This window comes from Castor canadensis, chromosome 1 (assembly GCF_047511655.1).
Source record: "Castor canadensis chromosome 1, mCasCan1.hap1v2, whole genome shotgun sequence".
In the NCBI taxonomy this organism is placed as follows: domain Eukaryota; kingdom Metazoa; phylum Chordata; class Mammalia; order Rodentia; family Castoridae; genus Castor; species Castor canadensis.
Genome location: NC_133386.1, coordinates 138,264,389 through 138,281,321, shown reverse-complemented (window position 1 = coordinate 138,281,321; position 16,933 = coordinate 138,264,389). Strand labels below are relative to the sequence as shown.

General features: G+C 38.3%; 1 protein-coding gene across 4 annotated transcripts in view; it reads right to left on the bottom strand.

The window, feature by feature from the left end:
* Positions 1 to 16,933, bottom strand: part of Fam168a (family with sequence similarity 168 member A) — a 164,326-nt gene that overhangs the window by 109,928 nt on the left and 37,465 nt on the right. The window lies entirely within an intron of this gene.

Genomic DNA, 16,933 nt, shown 5'->3' with positions numbered 1-16,933 from the left:
AGCAATGCTCCTCTATATGAAAAGAGGGGGCTAGGTCTGATTTCCAAGTTCCTCTATATGGGAGGAAAAATTAAAAAGAAACCAAAAAAAAAGGGAAAAAAGAAAAATACATAGAGTATTTCCCAGCAAACGAATTAAAAGATGTAAGTATTTATTCACATAGTAAGTACTGATTCATAGATGTCTTTAAACGATCGTTTCTGTAATACTACAGAAAAGAATCTTTTAAAAGAGATAGCTGTGGCCAGACACTGGTGGTTCATACTGATATGGGGAAGATTATGGTTCAAAGCTAGCCCGGGCAAATAGTTCCAGAAACACCATGTCTAAAATAACCGGAGAACAAAGAACTGGACATGTGGCTCAAGCAGTAGAGCATCTGCTTTGCAAGCACAAAGCCCTGAATTCAAACCCTAATTCTACAAAAAAAAAAATGGGCAAAGGACTTGAATAGATACTGATCCAAAGAAAATGTACAAATGGCCAACATGAAAAGATATTCAATATATGAAAAGATATTCAATATTACTAATGGCTATAGAAATACAAATTAAACACACAATGAAGTATTAACTCACAACCATTAGATGCCTAATATCAAAACAAAACAAAAGCCAGGTGCTAACACCTTACCCCCTAGCTACTTAGAAGGCTGAGATCAGGAAGATTGAAGTTCCAAGCAAGCCCAGGCAGAAAAGTTTGCAAAACCCCATCAGAACAGAAAAAGCTGGGTGTGGTTAGTACACACTTATAATCTCAGCCACAGTGAGAAGCTTAAGATACCAGGCTGTCCCTGGGCAAAAAAGTGAGATACTATCTTCAAAATAACCAGAGCAAAAAGGGCTGGAGATATGGTTGAAGCAGTAGAGCACCTATCTGATAAGCATGAAGCCCTGAGTTCAAACCTCAGTACCGTAAGAACAGAAAAAAAACAAATGTTTGTGAGGATATGAAAAAAACAGAGTCTTTATACACTAATAGTGAGAATGTAAGCTGATATAGCCACTATTGAAAATAGTATGATAGCTTCTCAAAAAATTAATAACAGAATTACCAAATAATCCAGTGATTCTAATTTTGGATCTATACATTCAAAATAATTGAAAGCAGAATCTCAAAGAGACATTTGTATACTCATGTTCATTATACATTTTTCATAATAGCCAAGATAGAAAAGTATACCATGGACAAGTAAAAAAGGAAACAGTGACATATACATACAATGGATTATTATTTAGCCTTTAAGAAGGAAATCCTGACCACTGCAGTGGCTCTTGGGAGGCAAAGATGGGAGGATCAAAGTTCAAGGCTATCCCAGACAAAAAGTTCACAAGCCCCCCCTTCTATCTTAACCAATATAAATCTAGGCATGGTGGTACACATTTATCATCCCACCTACATAGGAAGCATAAACGGGAGGATCAAGGTCCAGAACCATCCAGGCATAAACATGAGACCCTATTCAAAAAATACCTAAAGGACTGGCAGAGTGGCTCAAGTAGTAGAGCACCTGCCTAGCAAGCATGAGGCCCTGAGTTCAAACTCTCATGCTGAAAAAAATAAAAATAAAAATAACCAAAGTAAAAAGGGCCTGGGCTCAAGTAGTAGAGCACCTGCCAAGCAAGTGTGAGGACCTAAATCAAACCCCAGTTTGGAAGATAAAAAGAACCTAAAGCAAAAAAGACTGGGAGCATGGCCCAAGTGGTAGAGTGCTTGCCTGGCAAGTGCAAGGCCCTAAGTTTGAATCCCAGTATTGCCCGCCCCCAAAAAAGAAAATCCTGTCACATACCACAACTACTACAACAAGACAGATGAACTTTGAAAATATTATGCTAAGTGAAATAAGCCAGTCACAGAAAGACATAGCATATGATTCATTCCACTTACATGAGATATCTAAAGTACTGATACTCATAGAAACAGAAATTAAAATTACGGATGCAGGTACTGGGAAGAGGGGAAAGATAGTTATTCAATGGCTACAGAGTTTCAGTTTCACAAGAAGAAAAAGTTCTAGGGATCTGTTACACAACGTGTGACAGTGTGTACTAAACTGTGCACTTAAAAATAGTTAAGATGGTAAATTTTATGTTATTTTTAACACAATTTAGAAACTGGATATACATAGTATTTTGACAGGAGATGAAATGACAATAGCTAACATTTACTAAGTGCTTATCCCATCCAACTGTGACCATAATCCCATAATCTCTTTGACAAATCAAAGTCTGAGCCTAGGAAGGTCAATTACTTGGGCAAGTTCACAAACCTAATAAATGAAACTGAATTCAAACTCAGGGAATCTGACCCTAAAGCTCAGGTACTTAACACTATACTATACCAGAAATACTACAGAAAATACTACAGGCAGAAGTAGGGAAAGCGAACTACTCAGGACCACCTTGACAACCTAAGCTTTCCAGTGAAAACAACCACACTAGAAGGAAACACACTGTATAATGTAACAGATTAGAAGCACTGTGGAAACATCAAGACATTCTTGTAAAAGTGTACATACGTAGCAGAGTGCAGTGGCTCCTATCTATAATCCTAGCTACTTGGGAGGCAAAGATCAATAGGACCAAGGTTCCAAAACAGCCCAGGCAAAAAAGTTTGAGAAACTCCATCCCAACCAACAAAATATGGGTGTGATGGTGTGCATCTGTCATCACAGCTATGCAGGAAGCATAAATCAGATCTTAGTCCAGGCAGGCCCAGGCATAAATGCAAGACCCTATTCGAAAAATACCTAAAGCAAAAAAGGGCTGGTAAATTTTTTGGTGGAGTACCTGCCTAGCAAGCAAGTACAAGGCCCTGAAGTTAACTTCAATAACTCAAAAAAAAAAAGGGGGGGGGGGGCTGGGAGGGGGCTAGTTGGGAGTGTGGCTCAAGTGTTACAAGTCTGCCTAGCAAGCACAAGGCCTAGAATTAAAACCCCAGTACTAGAAGCAAAAAGTACATAGGTAAATTTAGGTGGCCCTACAGTATCTACCTTGGAACCATGTCCCAAACCAACCTATAAAAGAAATAAAACTAAAGACAATTCTAGATCATCATTCAGGCAGTGAGTGCATGGAGTGTGTACACACATGTAACACATACACACACCAATCCCCAGCAGCCCAATTTCAATACTGCCTCCAAAACTGCCAGATATTAAGTGCCACCAGCTTCCTTGATGGTACTTTGCACTGCTAGTTTTCATATTTGCTCTGAGCAAAGAACTCTCTCCTTCAGCCCTGCAGAAACAACCACCACCTTCTGTATCTCCATCCCAGAAAGGGATGCTAGAACTTCTCCATGTCCAACACTACACAAACCTCCCTTGTTTCTACTTGAATTCCTTATTCCTTCCTATCCCATAGCTTATGAGGATTATTTATTACTATTTAACCAAACAGCAGAAACTCAAAAACAAAAAAAAACAGAGGGGAGGGCACACTAAACCAAACTAAAGTAGCAAAACATTTATATGGTTTAATGAGGAACTAAGGAAGGTCAGTAACGTCTCCTCAAGCATGAGTTCCTTTCTCTTCTATAGTTTACATCAAATAAATATGATGTACTACACAATAAATACATTTGTTAGCTATATTTATTTCCCCTGTGCCACATTTCTTAATTCTCCATATGTCTATACAAAATTCCTTTTAGTCTTCCCAAGAACTTTAATCCTTTCCTTAAAAGAAATTTCTAATGAAACAAAGCAGCAAGAGGCTCACATTCAATCAAACTTGAATATCCCCTATGTTTCTGAATTGGATTTTTTATTAGCATATAATACAAAATAATGGGTTTCATGGTGACATGTTCATGCATTTAATGTACTTTGATCATATTCACTCCTCATTAGCCTTGTTTGTTCCCCCTCTTCCCTCCACATCCCCTTCTTCTTTCCAGATAGTACCATTCCACTTTTTTTTTTTTTGCAGTACTAGGGCTTGAACTCAGAATATTGCTCTACCACTTGATCCATGCCCCTTCTCTATTTTGTTTTAGCTATTTTTGAGGTAAGACCTCACGTTTTTGCCCAGGGATGGCCTCAGGCTTCAATCTTCCTACCTATGCCCCCTGCATAGTTGGAATCACAGGAATATATCACTATACCAGGCTTATTAACTGAGATGGGATATCACTAAATTTTTGCCCAGGCTGGCTTCAAATCATGATCCTCCTGATCTCTGCCTCCTCCTCAGTAGCTGGAGTTACAGGCATGAGCCATCACACCTGGCCTCTTCTATTTTCATGTCTTTTTTTTTAAATCTAGATTCTGCATATGAGAAAAAAACATGTTATACTTGTCTTTCTGAGTATGGCTTATTTTGCTTTAGCATGATGATTTCTAGTGCCATCCATTTTTCTGCAAACAACAAGATTTTGTTCTTTTTTTATGGCTGAAAAATACTCCATTGTATATGTACCACATTTTCTTTATCCATTCATCCATTCATGGGCACCTAGGATGATTCCACAGCTTGGCTATTATGAATAGTGCTGCAGTAAGCTTGGGAGTGCAGGGATCTCTACTGCGTACTGACTTTGATTCTTTTGAGTATATACCCAGGAGTGATACTCCAGGATCATATGATAGTTCTATTTTCAGTTTTTTGAGGAATGTCCCTCGTTAGCATTTATCTTTTTTTTTTGTTTTCTTGATGATAGCTATTTTGACTAGAGAGGGAATCTCAATATAGTTTTGATTTGTATTTTCCTGACATCTAAAGATATTGAGCACTTTTTCACGTAACTCTTGTCCATTTTAACTTCTTTTGAGAATTGTCTGTTCAGTTCACTTGTCCAACTATTGATTGGATTATATGTTCTCTTCATGTTTAACTTCTTGAGTTCTTTATAATGAATTGGACTCTTTATAGGCTTGTCATTTAATCCTCAAAAAGAATCCCTTGAATTAAGTAGTGTTAGCTATCACCTTCCTCTTTTTTTGTGTGTGGCGGTGGGGAACAGATTTGAAGCCAGAGCTTCACACTTGCAAAGCAGGTGCTTAACCACTTGAGCCATACCTCTAGTCCATTTTGCTCTAGCCATTTTTGAGATAGGGTCTCGCAAACTATTTGCCCAGGCTGACCTCAAACTGCAATCCTTCCAATCTCAGCCTCTTAAGTAGCCACCAGGGCCCAGCTCCCTACCACCTTCCTCTTTAACCACCAAATAAAGTAAAAATCATATAGCTAGAATAATTTACAAAGGTCTCATAACTAACAAAGAAACAACATTAAAGACCAAAATGCAGAGAAACTAAGGATTCAGACTCAAACCTTCCATCTTTCCTCTCTGAACCTTAATTTCCTTATCTGCAAAATGTAAATAATATTATCCATCTTGAAAGGCTGATGTAGAAATTACGTAAGAAGTCACAAACAAAATAGTCATATCAGGATCTGCTTTTCAGTAAGCATCAGGTTTTTTTTCTTTTCTTCTTTCATGCTTGAGTTGCCTGCTGTATTGATTTATTCCAAACATAATTAAAGATGGTGGGGTTTTCTTTTTCTTTTTTTTTTTTTTTTTTGGTGGTGGTATTGGGGTTTGAACCCAGGGCCTCACACATGCTGGGCAAGTGCTCTACCACTTTAGCTAGCACCCAAAAGCATTTTATTTTTCTTAACAATCTTATTAGATGGTTTTGTCCTGATTCTCAAGGAATGTCATGACATTATGTGACTCTGGGATATCTCATGAGCACCTGGCTCACCTATCTGCTTGGAGCAGAGCTCTTCATGGTAAGGGCCTTCATAGGACTATTTCTTCTTCTTTATTCTTTTTTAGAAAAACATACTCATTTGCAGGTAAACATTTCTTAAAAATCATAATTACCACAGTTACAGAAGTAGAAAAGGCCATGATGATGTTCTAGCAGGCTACAGGGAAAATGGCTGGTAAAAGGAGGAAAGAAAAAAGCAACAACTAGGGAGGATAAAGAGTCAAGGCCAGGGGGCAGAGACTAGGGAATATCTAAAAGTAGATGGTCAGCACTATCTACCAGGGCCCTCACTCCCCCACCCCACCCAGTATGGGTTGTGTCCCTGATCTATGCAAGAATTCATATCAGACATAAGTCTAATTATGAGCTCTGTGAGGTCTGTAACTGTAACTTACCTATCTCCAGGGCGCAGAACCTGGCACAGAGAGGCTCCTTTTTGTTTGTTTTGTTTTGTTTTTCATTTTTTGAAACAAGGTCTAGCTATGTAGCCCAGACTGGCTTTAAACTTGCAATCATCATGTTTTAGCCTCCCGAGTGCTGGAATTACAGCCATGGTCCAGCATGTCCAGCATAGACAGGCACTTTTATTTATAGAATATGCAAATGAATGGACAAATGAATAAAGTCGGATGGTGAAGGTTTTTCCATCTTTTTCACTGTGTGTTGTGGTTATGTGAGGGTGCCTATCATCATCACCCATCACGATACCCGTAACTCTTAGTAAGTACACAGTCATAGTGTAGTGCATCTGCAGACCATCTCATCAACAGTTCTAGATAATATACAAATGCTTCTGAAAAAAGAGTAAAAGCAAATCCCAAATAAAACCATCAAACAATCCCTCACTACCTTCTGAATAAAGTCTATAGATTTTAACTGGCATGTAATTGCTTTTTTTCCTCTAAATATACCTATTCAAGAACTGTGACTTAAATATGCCCTACATTCCCACTTCAGTACCTTTACTAACACCGTTTCATAAGCTCCACTACTGCCAAAATCTAGTTTTACATATATTCCACTTTTCATGGAACAACACTATTCCAATCTATTTTATTTTTTCTTATCAATTTTATAAAATCTATCGTAATTATCTCAGGCCACAGTATTCATTTCCCTCCTGATTTAAGGCAGTAACGGCCATAGCACCCATCTTACATTTAATAATGTGTTGTTATTTTTATATAAGGGACATGTATCCAAATACAGATAAATTCAAGGTATGGTGTGCTCCTCCAACCAGTAAACCTCACAATAGTAAAAACACATTCTATTGCCTGTAGCTCTAAAAACTGCATAGAAAGTGTTGCTTGTATGTGAAAAAATTGAACTCCTTTTTTCTATTTTAAACTGCAAGGCTCAACTACTACCTACTACTGTTATTATTATTCATAAAAAGAACTCTCAACTTACCAGCTTTCTCATCAGTTTTACACAATACATGTTCTAATAATAATAACTAGAACATTTACAAATTCCTATGTTTTTTTTTCTGAATCAATGATAAGGTTATATTGTGCACAATGAGGTTTGGCAAGTAACTGAGTTTTATTGTATCCTCAATCTGAGAAAACTAGTAACCTATAAATGCAGTAAGAAGAAGAACCTTTTGTTTTTGGTGGAACTGGGATTTGAACTCAAGGCTTAACACTTCCAAAGCAGGCACTCTACCTCTTGAGCCACACCTTCAGTCCATTTTTCTCTGGTTATTTTGGAGATGGGGTCTATTTGCCTGGGCTAGCTTTCAAACCACGATCTTCCCTGGCTCAACCTCCCAAGTAGTTAGGATTACAAGGGTGAGCCACTGGCACCCAGCAAGAAGTACAACTCTTTAAATTGAATATATGACAACCAGTTATACCTTCTTATCTTTTAGGTCTCATAAAATTGTGACACGTTTTTTAAATCCCTCTCCCTACTGCTAGAACTGACTAATCTGTTTCTTTCTTTGGGTTCCCCTTTACTCAACATATCTGACTAATTCTAGAGAAAATCCTAGATGTATTTCTTTCATAGCACCTATTATGCTTTTTGTTTTTCAGTGCTGAGTATTAAACCCAGGGCCTCACATATGCCAGGCAAGTGTTCTACAACAGAACTACAACCAAGCCCTTTTATCACACTTAGTTGTACTTCTTTATTTACATGTCTGACTCCCCACTAATCAGATCCTCTAAATATGTGCTTTCCAAAAGAGTAGCTACTAGCTATGTGCAGCTATTTATATTCAAGTTTAAATTAACTTAAACTAAATAATATCTAAATTTCAGTTCCTCAATCTCAATATCCATGTTTCGAGCACTTAAGAGCTACTCAAGACTACCAACTGGCAACAAAAATAAAGAACATTTCCATCACTGTATAAAGTTCTATTAGACAGTGCAACGTCTAGATTATGTGTATTCCCTGAAGTACACTCAGTCTAGGTGGCGAACTGGCAGGAGCTCTGTCTAATTCAGCCCAAGTCCTTAGTATATCCCCAACAAATGTTTCTTAGGAATGACCCTAGGTAACAAAGAGCTTGTTCACACACTACCCAGGACCTCTTTTCTACAAATTCAATGTCCTTAACGGGCCAGAATCAGTGTAACGATGAACCATCATTCACCTTGTGGAAAAGGGTAGGAACCACGATAGTAAGACATAATCAGAAAGTTCAGTTTTCTGTTCAGTTCCTCTCCCCAAACCAAAGCTTTATTACTTATTGTGGAAATTTGATTAAGAAGGTTTTTGTTTCATGTTTGGCATGAATTTAATTACAGGTGATTCTGAAAGAATTTTTTTTTCAAATATTGAAACAAAAATCTAAAACTCAGCAAAAATAAAAAACAAGAAAACACTGGTCAAAATTTATCACAATTTTGGGGATTCCAAAAACTGCATATACTTTCTATTAAAAAACAGAAAACATACTCAGTACACTTTTTCTATTAAATCAGTTACTGAACTGAAGGTGTGGATGAAGTGGGGGTAGAGCGCCTGCCTCACAAGTATGAAGCCCTGAGTTCAAACCCCAGTACCTCCAATAAATAAATAAATAAATTTTAAAAGTCAATCATTTAATACACATTTTCTAAGGAACTATGCAGAACTATGTACTAAATAAAGAGAAACAGATAAATCCTAGTGGTAGACAGAACTATCAATTTGAAAATAGAAAGTGGTACTCGAAGGGAGAATCAGAACCCAGTGGTGAAATGGGGTAGATACACAAATAAATGAGGGACACACAAGTAAAACTGCTCAGAGATAAGTTCAAACTAAGTTTAAAGGATATTTAAGAGGTTGGGAGATGAAGAAATGGTGGGAAGATATCCCAAATAGAGACAATGGCATGAATGAGGGACAGAAAGTGACAAGTAGTCGTTTTTGGGTTTGTTTCTTTGTTTCTTTTGCAGTACTGGAGTTTGAACTCAGGGCCTACATCTTGAGCCACTCTACCAGTCCTTTTGTGTGCTGGGGTTTTTTTGAGATAGGTCTTACGAATTATTTGACCAGGCTGGCTTTGAGCCAAGATCCTCCTGATCTCTGTCTCCTGGGTAGATAGGATTATAGATGTGAGTCACCAGCACCCAGCTCAAGTAGTTCAGTTTTACTGGAACAATATATGAGAAAGAACAAGGATTTGAGGCTAATGAGGCAGGCAAAAGCCCAAATCATAACAGGGCACTGCAAGGTAAACTAAGGGGTTTAAATTTTATCCTCATTGTTATGGAAAATCTCTGAAGATTTTAAAGCAGGGAAGAAAAATGAAACTTGTATTTAACAAAACTCAGAGAGGCTGGGCACTGGTGGCTCACTCCTGTAATCCTAGCTACTCAGGAGGCAGAAATCATGAGGATTGTGGTTCAAAGTCAGCCCAGGAAAATAGTTCTCAAAACCCTATCTTGAAAAAAACCCATCACAAAAAAGGGCTTGCAGGGTGTCTCAAGGTATAAGCCGAGTTCAAGCCCATGTACCACAGGGGGGAAAAAAAAAAAGTGCTCAGAGAAAAGCAGTAGAGAAAATACATTTAGGAGAGGTGAGACAACAGGTAGGCAGACCAAACAGGAGGTTGCTATAAAAAGTGATGAGATAGGGCCTATCTGATGCAAATATTTTTAAATAGCTTATTTTAAATGTGTCTGTCTTTATTAGTCTATGCCTCTCAAAGCTGTAACATCATTTAATTATATAGTACAACTACAAAATTTCACAGCATTCCTTTGTTCAACAGTCATTCTAAGCATCAAAATAAAACTGTGCTCATTTTTCTGTTTTCCACTACACACAATTTTAGAAAAACATTTCAGCCAGATGAGCACATCTGTGCAGTATACAAGTATAAACAATTTAACAGGAATTTAATGAAACATCCCTATTTCTTACCAGGGAGAATTCTAACATGGCAACATCAGGTTACAAATTGACATTTTTAAATTAGTTTTTGGGTTGTTTTTTTTTTTTAAGAAAATATGAAGGTGTCAATTTTAAATCCCATCTGGTAGCACTGTGCAGCTGCCCTGAATTTCTGGTTTTTTGGCACATGGCTAAAGTGCCCAGAATTGCCATGTACCATCAGCCATGGCTTGAAATACAACACTTAGGAAAGTCTTACATACCCATACTGGTATGAGAGGATTTCTTAAGTCTGTCCTAGTAAGGAATAGGGAAATGGAAAGAAGGATTTCATAGTTTTAAGTTCACATCTCAGTTTTACCTGTTCTCTTAAAGAGCAATGGACTACCCTTTGATTACTTATCTTTTGATTACATAGCTCCTTAGGCTATAATTTTGCCTACCCTCCTGTCTTATACTAACCAATTCCTAAGCAAGACTTTGGAAGTAGAATAAAACTGGATTTAATTCCAAGTTTAATGCTAGTTTGTAATCCTAGCACTCAGGAGGCTGAGACAGAAGGACTGAGAATCCAGGCCAACCTGTGAAGCAGGCTAGAAGTATGGAAAGTTTGGGACTCAAATGTAGGTTGCTCAGGGAGGCCCAGACCAGGAACTGCCCATGCCCCCTCCCCACTCAATGATTATTGGATGGAATTCACCTAGTTCCTTCCTTCCCATAGATTAGGGTAAATTTTTAAAGCACCTGAAAAAAAAAAAAAGCACTCTCTCTCTGCCGGCAGTCTCCACCTGCACTCCATTATACTACCCTTTCCCTAATATTTAATAAACCCCATTTGCACCCACATGTTCTGCTCAGATTCTTCCATACCAGTGCAAGAACCAAGATCTTCTGGAAATACCATTTGCAGTTAACACATGGGCTGTATAATGAGACCCTGTCTCAAAAAATAAATAAATATGGGCTGGAAGTGTAGTTCAGTGCTAGAGCACTTGCCTAACATGCCACAGGCCCTCAGTTTGATCCCCAGCACCATCCATCCATCCATACATACATACATAAATTCCAACTCTACCTTTTACAAATTGTGTGAACAAGAAAATTTCTTAATATTCTTGAGACTTTGTTTCCTCATGTGTAAAATGATAATACCCAACCTTTGTAGACATGTGATAAGGATAAAAGAAAATGTATGTAAAGTATCCATACCTGTCTGACTCTTATGAGCATTCAACAAATGGTAACTATTTTAACACTTGCCTTTGGATCCAACTATAACCTGTGCTTAAAATAATTATGCACCAAAATTGTAAAGGCTTGATTTAAGGATTAAATGAATTAATACAGGGCTTAGAATATCTGGCACATAGTAGGCAATATGTGTTAATTACTGTTGTTACTGCTTTTATCATACCATGTTACAAGTTACTTTGCTTTTTTTTGAGACAGGGTCTCACTATGTAGCCCAGGCTACCCTCAAACTTATGATCCTCCTGCCTCAGCCTCTCAAGTACTGAGATTACAGGTATGTACCACCATGCCTGGCCTAAACTGCAATTTCTTAGTAAACAGTCACTTAATAACTATCTGTTGATAAGCTGAGTAAGTTATAATGAATGGTTGGATGAATGAATGAATGAAGATATCACAGTTTCTAACAGAGATTAGGAGTGAAGACAGGGTGGGAAGCTGTCCCAAATAGAGACAATGGCATGGATGAAGTTACAGGAATGTAACCTGGACAGTAAATGATAAATAGTTTGGCAGGAACGACATATGAGAAAGAACTAGGATTTGAGACTCATCAAGACAGATGGAGCCCAAAACATGAAAGAGCCCTGCAAGGTAAACTAAGGGGTTTAAATTTTATCCTCTGAAGGCTTTAAAGGAAATACTTCTCTGAACTTACCATATAATCATTACCTAGTAACCATTCAATAAAAATGTATTATTTCACAAAGTGATTAATCCTATCAAGCCTGTGTAATAAGTAGGGGAGATATATTGTGGGCCTGTTGTACAAATAATAAACAGAGCCCCAGAAATTAAAGGTTAAGATCACTCAGGCACAATAGAAACTATAGTCTTCTTTGGCCTCTCAGAAACTAATTCTAGCTTTTTTTTTTTTTTCCAATTATATTTTGCTCTCTCTCCTCATATTTTAAATGTAACCTATGAGACTGGTCGAAGTTTTCAAATCTCTGTGATTTCATGAAGGAAGGAAAGGTGTAAAAAGAACATAACCAAATGAGGAGAAACGCAGTGCTTCTCCCTTGGGAGAGAAGGAATAAAGACCTGAATTCATCTGCCCTGAGCTAGAGAAAGCAATCAAGTCTAAAAGTAACAAGAAGATAAAGTCCCAGCTATGAACAAATGAGGACAGAGGATACTGAGAGGATCAAATATGAAAGGCAGTATGAGATTACAAGCATTCCTCTCCTCCTCTAGATAGCATGAGTTTTTCTGGGAAGTATTCTTTCTTTCATTTAAGAAGTACTTAGTTTGTGCAATGAACTAGGAGAGTAATCCAACAGTGAGTATCAAGTTTTAAAAAATTAACAACTTTACTCCAACTACCCTATTCTTAAATATTTATCCGAGGAAAGCTATCATACAATATAGACCAGCTTGGAATGCAGTTTGGTGGTATAGTGCTTCCTAGAACAGCAAGAAAAAAAAAAAGAAGAAAATTTCGGTAATCCAGGTGTTGCATATGTCTGTAATCCCAGCACTTGGGAAGCTGAGGTAGAAGCACTGTGAATTTGAGGCCAGCCTAGACTACACAGTAACACTCTCTCAAAACAAAACAAAACAGGACTGGCAGAGTGGCTTAAGTGTTAAAACGTCTGTCCAGTCCAGCAAGCGTGAAGCCCTGATTCAAACCCCAACACTGCCCCCCCCGCAAAAATTTATATATATATATATAAAACCAAAGATGCTTATCACAATTACTGGTAATATCCAAAAAACAGAAAATAGTCCAACTGTCTAAAAATAAAGTTATGATTAGCTAGGAATGGTGGTGCACACCTGTAATTCCAGCACTCAGGAAACTGAAGGAGGACTGCAAAATCAAGGCCAGCCTCAGCTACACCCTGTCTAAATACATACATACATATATAATGTTGCAATTAAATGTCATGCAACGTAATAACATAAGCACCAATACTGATAGTACCAAATTTAAAAGCATTCTACAAAACTATCTCTGGAATGATCGTAACTATGAATAGAAAAATAAACTATTAAAAAAGCCAAAATGATAAAGGTTTTAAATTGATCTTTATATGATGGAACATAGGAAGGTATTATTTGCCAAATTTTTCCATAATATGGGTTTTTCAAGAAATAACAGGGTGGAGGAGATTTCAGGAAGAAAAGTGAGGATGTAAAATGCCATCAGGATTGATCAAGATCACTAGAATCTCTACTAGTTGAGAATATAAAAGGCATATTATTTTTATACAAAAGGATTATGTTAATCCTAGTAACACTGACACAAATACAAGGATAAAGCACAATAGGAGAGTAATAAAGAGAAAATCCCATCAAATTTTCCCAGAAGGTCACTTTCATTTCAGAATGTCTGTCATCAGCAAAGCCAAGTTCAGTGAGTAAAGTGAGGAATGAAGCTTGATGTGTGAAGATGACAGAAATCTAGCTGACACCTAATGCTAAAATCCAAAAGTTCCTTGAGAACATGCTGACAACCACCCAGTATAATAAAGGCCATCTGGAAAGCAGCAGCAGTAATGTAGCAAGATAGTCTAGAAGGGTCAAAGAAGGTTTAGTAAATGATGACTGACTTAAAAGAGAGAGGCTGCACGTGATGGTGCACCCCTGTAAGGCCAGCTACTCTGGAGATGGAAATTGGGAGGATCACTATTCCAGGCCAGCCCAGACAAAAAGTTAAAGAAACTATCTCAATCAGTAAGCCATGTGATGGCAAGAACCTGTGATCCCACCTATGAGGGAAGGAAGGGAGAGAGGATCTTTTTTTTTTTTTTTTCATTTTTCTTTTATTATTCATATGTGCATACAAGGCTTGGTTCATTTCTCCCCCCTGCCCCCACCCCCTCCCTTACCACCCACTCCGCCCCCTCCCGCTCCCCCCACTCAATACCCAGCAGAAACTATTTTGCCCTTATTTCTAATTTTGTTGTAGAGAGAGTATAAGCAATAATAGGAAGGAACAAGGGTTTTTGCTGGTTGAGATAAGGATAGCTATACAGGGCATTGACTCACATTGATTTCCTGTGCGTGGGTGTTACCTTCTAGGTTAATTCTTTTTGATCTCACCTTTTCTCTAGTACCTGTTCCCCTTTTCCTATTGGCCTCAGTTGCTTTAAGGTATCTGCTTTAGTTTCTCTGCGTTAAGGGCAACAAATGCTAGCTAGTTTTTTAGGTGTCTTACCTATCCTCACCCCTCCCTTGTGTGCTCAGGGAGAGAAGATCTAAGTAGGAAGATCAAGGCTGAGGTTGGCCCTGGGCAAAAATTCCAGACTGTATCTGAAAAATAAGTAAACAAAAAAGGGGATTGTGGCTCAAGCAAGCGTAAGACCCTGAGTTCAAAGCCCCAGTGCCACAATAAGTAAGTAAACAAACAAGAAAGACATTAACGTACAGAAGGGAAACTAAGGCACTGTAGGAAAAAGGGAACAGACCAAAGAACAAAAACAGTTTAATATGCCTGGGAAGTGACATTTATTTCACTATTGCTAGAAAGTAAAGGCAGGCAGTGGTCAAAGACGTAAGTTGCAAAAGTCATCAGGGGACTTTCCCAGGGAAACTGAATGCTTGATCTACAATCAACCAAGACATGAGTTGATCAAGAAGGGCATCAGTCCAGAAGAAGCTCACACCAGCAGAATAGACAGCTGGGCAGCATGATGGCAAAAATAACTGATGAGTGGTTAAAGCAGAGAAGAAACACCCAACAACCTGGGGGTCAGAAAAAGCCTCTGAGAGAAGGTGCTAAAATTAATGCACACAGGAAAACTTGGCCCTAAAGGCAGCAACATCCAAGATAGTAACACACTACTGATACAAACTCCACCAGTCAGGGAACCAGCCCCCGCAAGGCTTCCAAAAGGGAACCAGATTTGAAGATCCAAGGACCCTGTTTGCCTTGTCCACTGCTATGTCTCCAATACTAAAAACAGTATGAACACAAAGAAACTACTCTAAATATTAGTAAAGATAAAGAAAATGGGGGAGGGGAGATGTTGTTCTATTAAAAAACAGTGTGTATGTTAAGTGAAATAAACTAGTCCAAAAAAGACAAATATATTATCTGGTTCCATCTCTATGAGGTACTTTGAGTAGTCAAAAATCAGAACCCAATGTAGACCAGAGGTAGCCAGGGACTGGTGGGGAGGGGAAAATGGCAAGTTACTCTTTAATGAGTACATACAGATGTGCCAAAATGAAAAAAGTTCTGGAGACAGATGGTGGTGATGACTGCCTAACAATGTGAATGTACTTAATGCCTATGAACTATACACTTTAAATGGTTACTTTGTCATGTACATTTACCACAATTTTCAGTTTAATTTTTAAATTACAGAACACAAAAAAAATCTACTTAAAAAAATAGAGAAAAAAAATTTTTAGAGGCTAAACAAGGCACCAGTGGCTCATGCCTGTTATCCTAGCTCTTAGGAGGCTGAGATTTGGAGGCTAGCCTGGACAAAAAAGTTCACCAGACCTATCTCAACCAATAGGTGGGTGCGGTGGCATGCACCCATCATCTCAAGCTACACAGGAGGCTAAGACTGGATGGATCAGGGTTCCAAAGCAGCCCAGGAAAAAAGTTTGCAAGACCCCATCTCAATGAAGAAAAGCTGAGTGTGGTGGTGTGCACCTGTCATCCCAGAAATGGCAGTTCAGCCCAGCCTGGGCAAAAAGCAAGATACTATCTCCAAAATAACCAGAGAAATAAAGGGCTGGAGGTGTGGCTCAAGTGGTAAAGCACCTGCCTGTATTCCAACTCCAGTAAAGCCAACAACAAAAAAAAAAGTAACTATGCAACATTGAAGGCTAACACCACCAACTGTTGGGTTAGAAACAATGGCAAATACCAATATTTCCTCCACTCCTCCCTTCAACTGCAATTTCCACCCAGACCCAATTTGATAATTTTAAAGGTAATTGAAAGAAATACTAAACACAGAACCTCCAAGGGGTTACTAACAAGCAGATCACAGGTAATCTGCGAGATGTGTTATGAAGAAACAATTTCACTACCTTTACCTAGTTATTATTAGTAACAGCAATACAACTATCATTTATTTGAACACTTACTATGTGCCAGCCACTGTGGCTGGAGCTTTATAAACATTCTCTCTAACTGGGAATGGTGGTGCATACCTGCAATCTCAGGAAGCTGAAGAAGCAGGATCACAAATTCAAGGCCAGCCTAGGCTACAGAGCAAGCCCCTGTCTCCAAAACCAAAACAACAGAAGTTCTCTCCAACAAGAACTCTGACAGGTAAAGATTACAAACTTTTTTTCATAATGACTTATCTAGGATGATACAGATATAAACAGTAAAGTTGAAATTAGAATTTTTATCTATCTGATTATAAAACTTTTTTTTTCACTCCACCAGTTCTTTTTTTATGAAGAGTTTTTTGAGATAGGGTCTTGCAAACTATTTGCCCAGGCTGGCTTTGAACCACGATCCTCCTGATCTCAGCCTCCTGAGTAGCAAGGACTACAAGCGTGAGCCACCTGGGCCCAGCTTGATTATAAAACTCTTAAGGGAGCCAGGAGCCAGTGGCTCACATCTATAATCCTAGATACTCAGGAGGCATATATCAAGAGGATTGCAGTTCAAAGCCAGCCCTGGCAAATAGTTCGAGAGAACCTATCTTA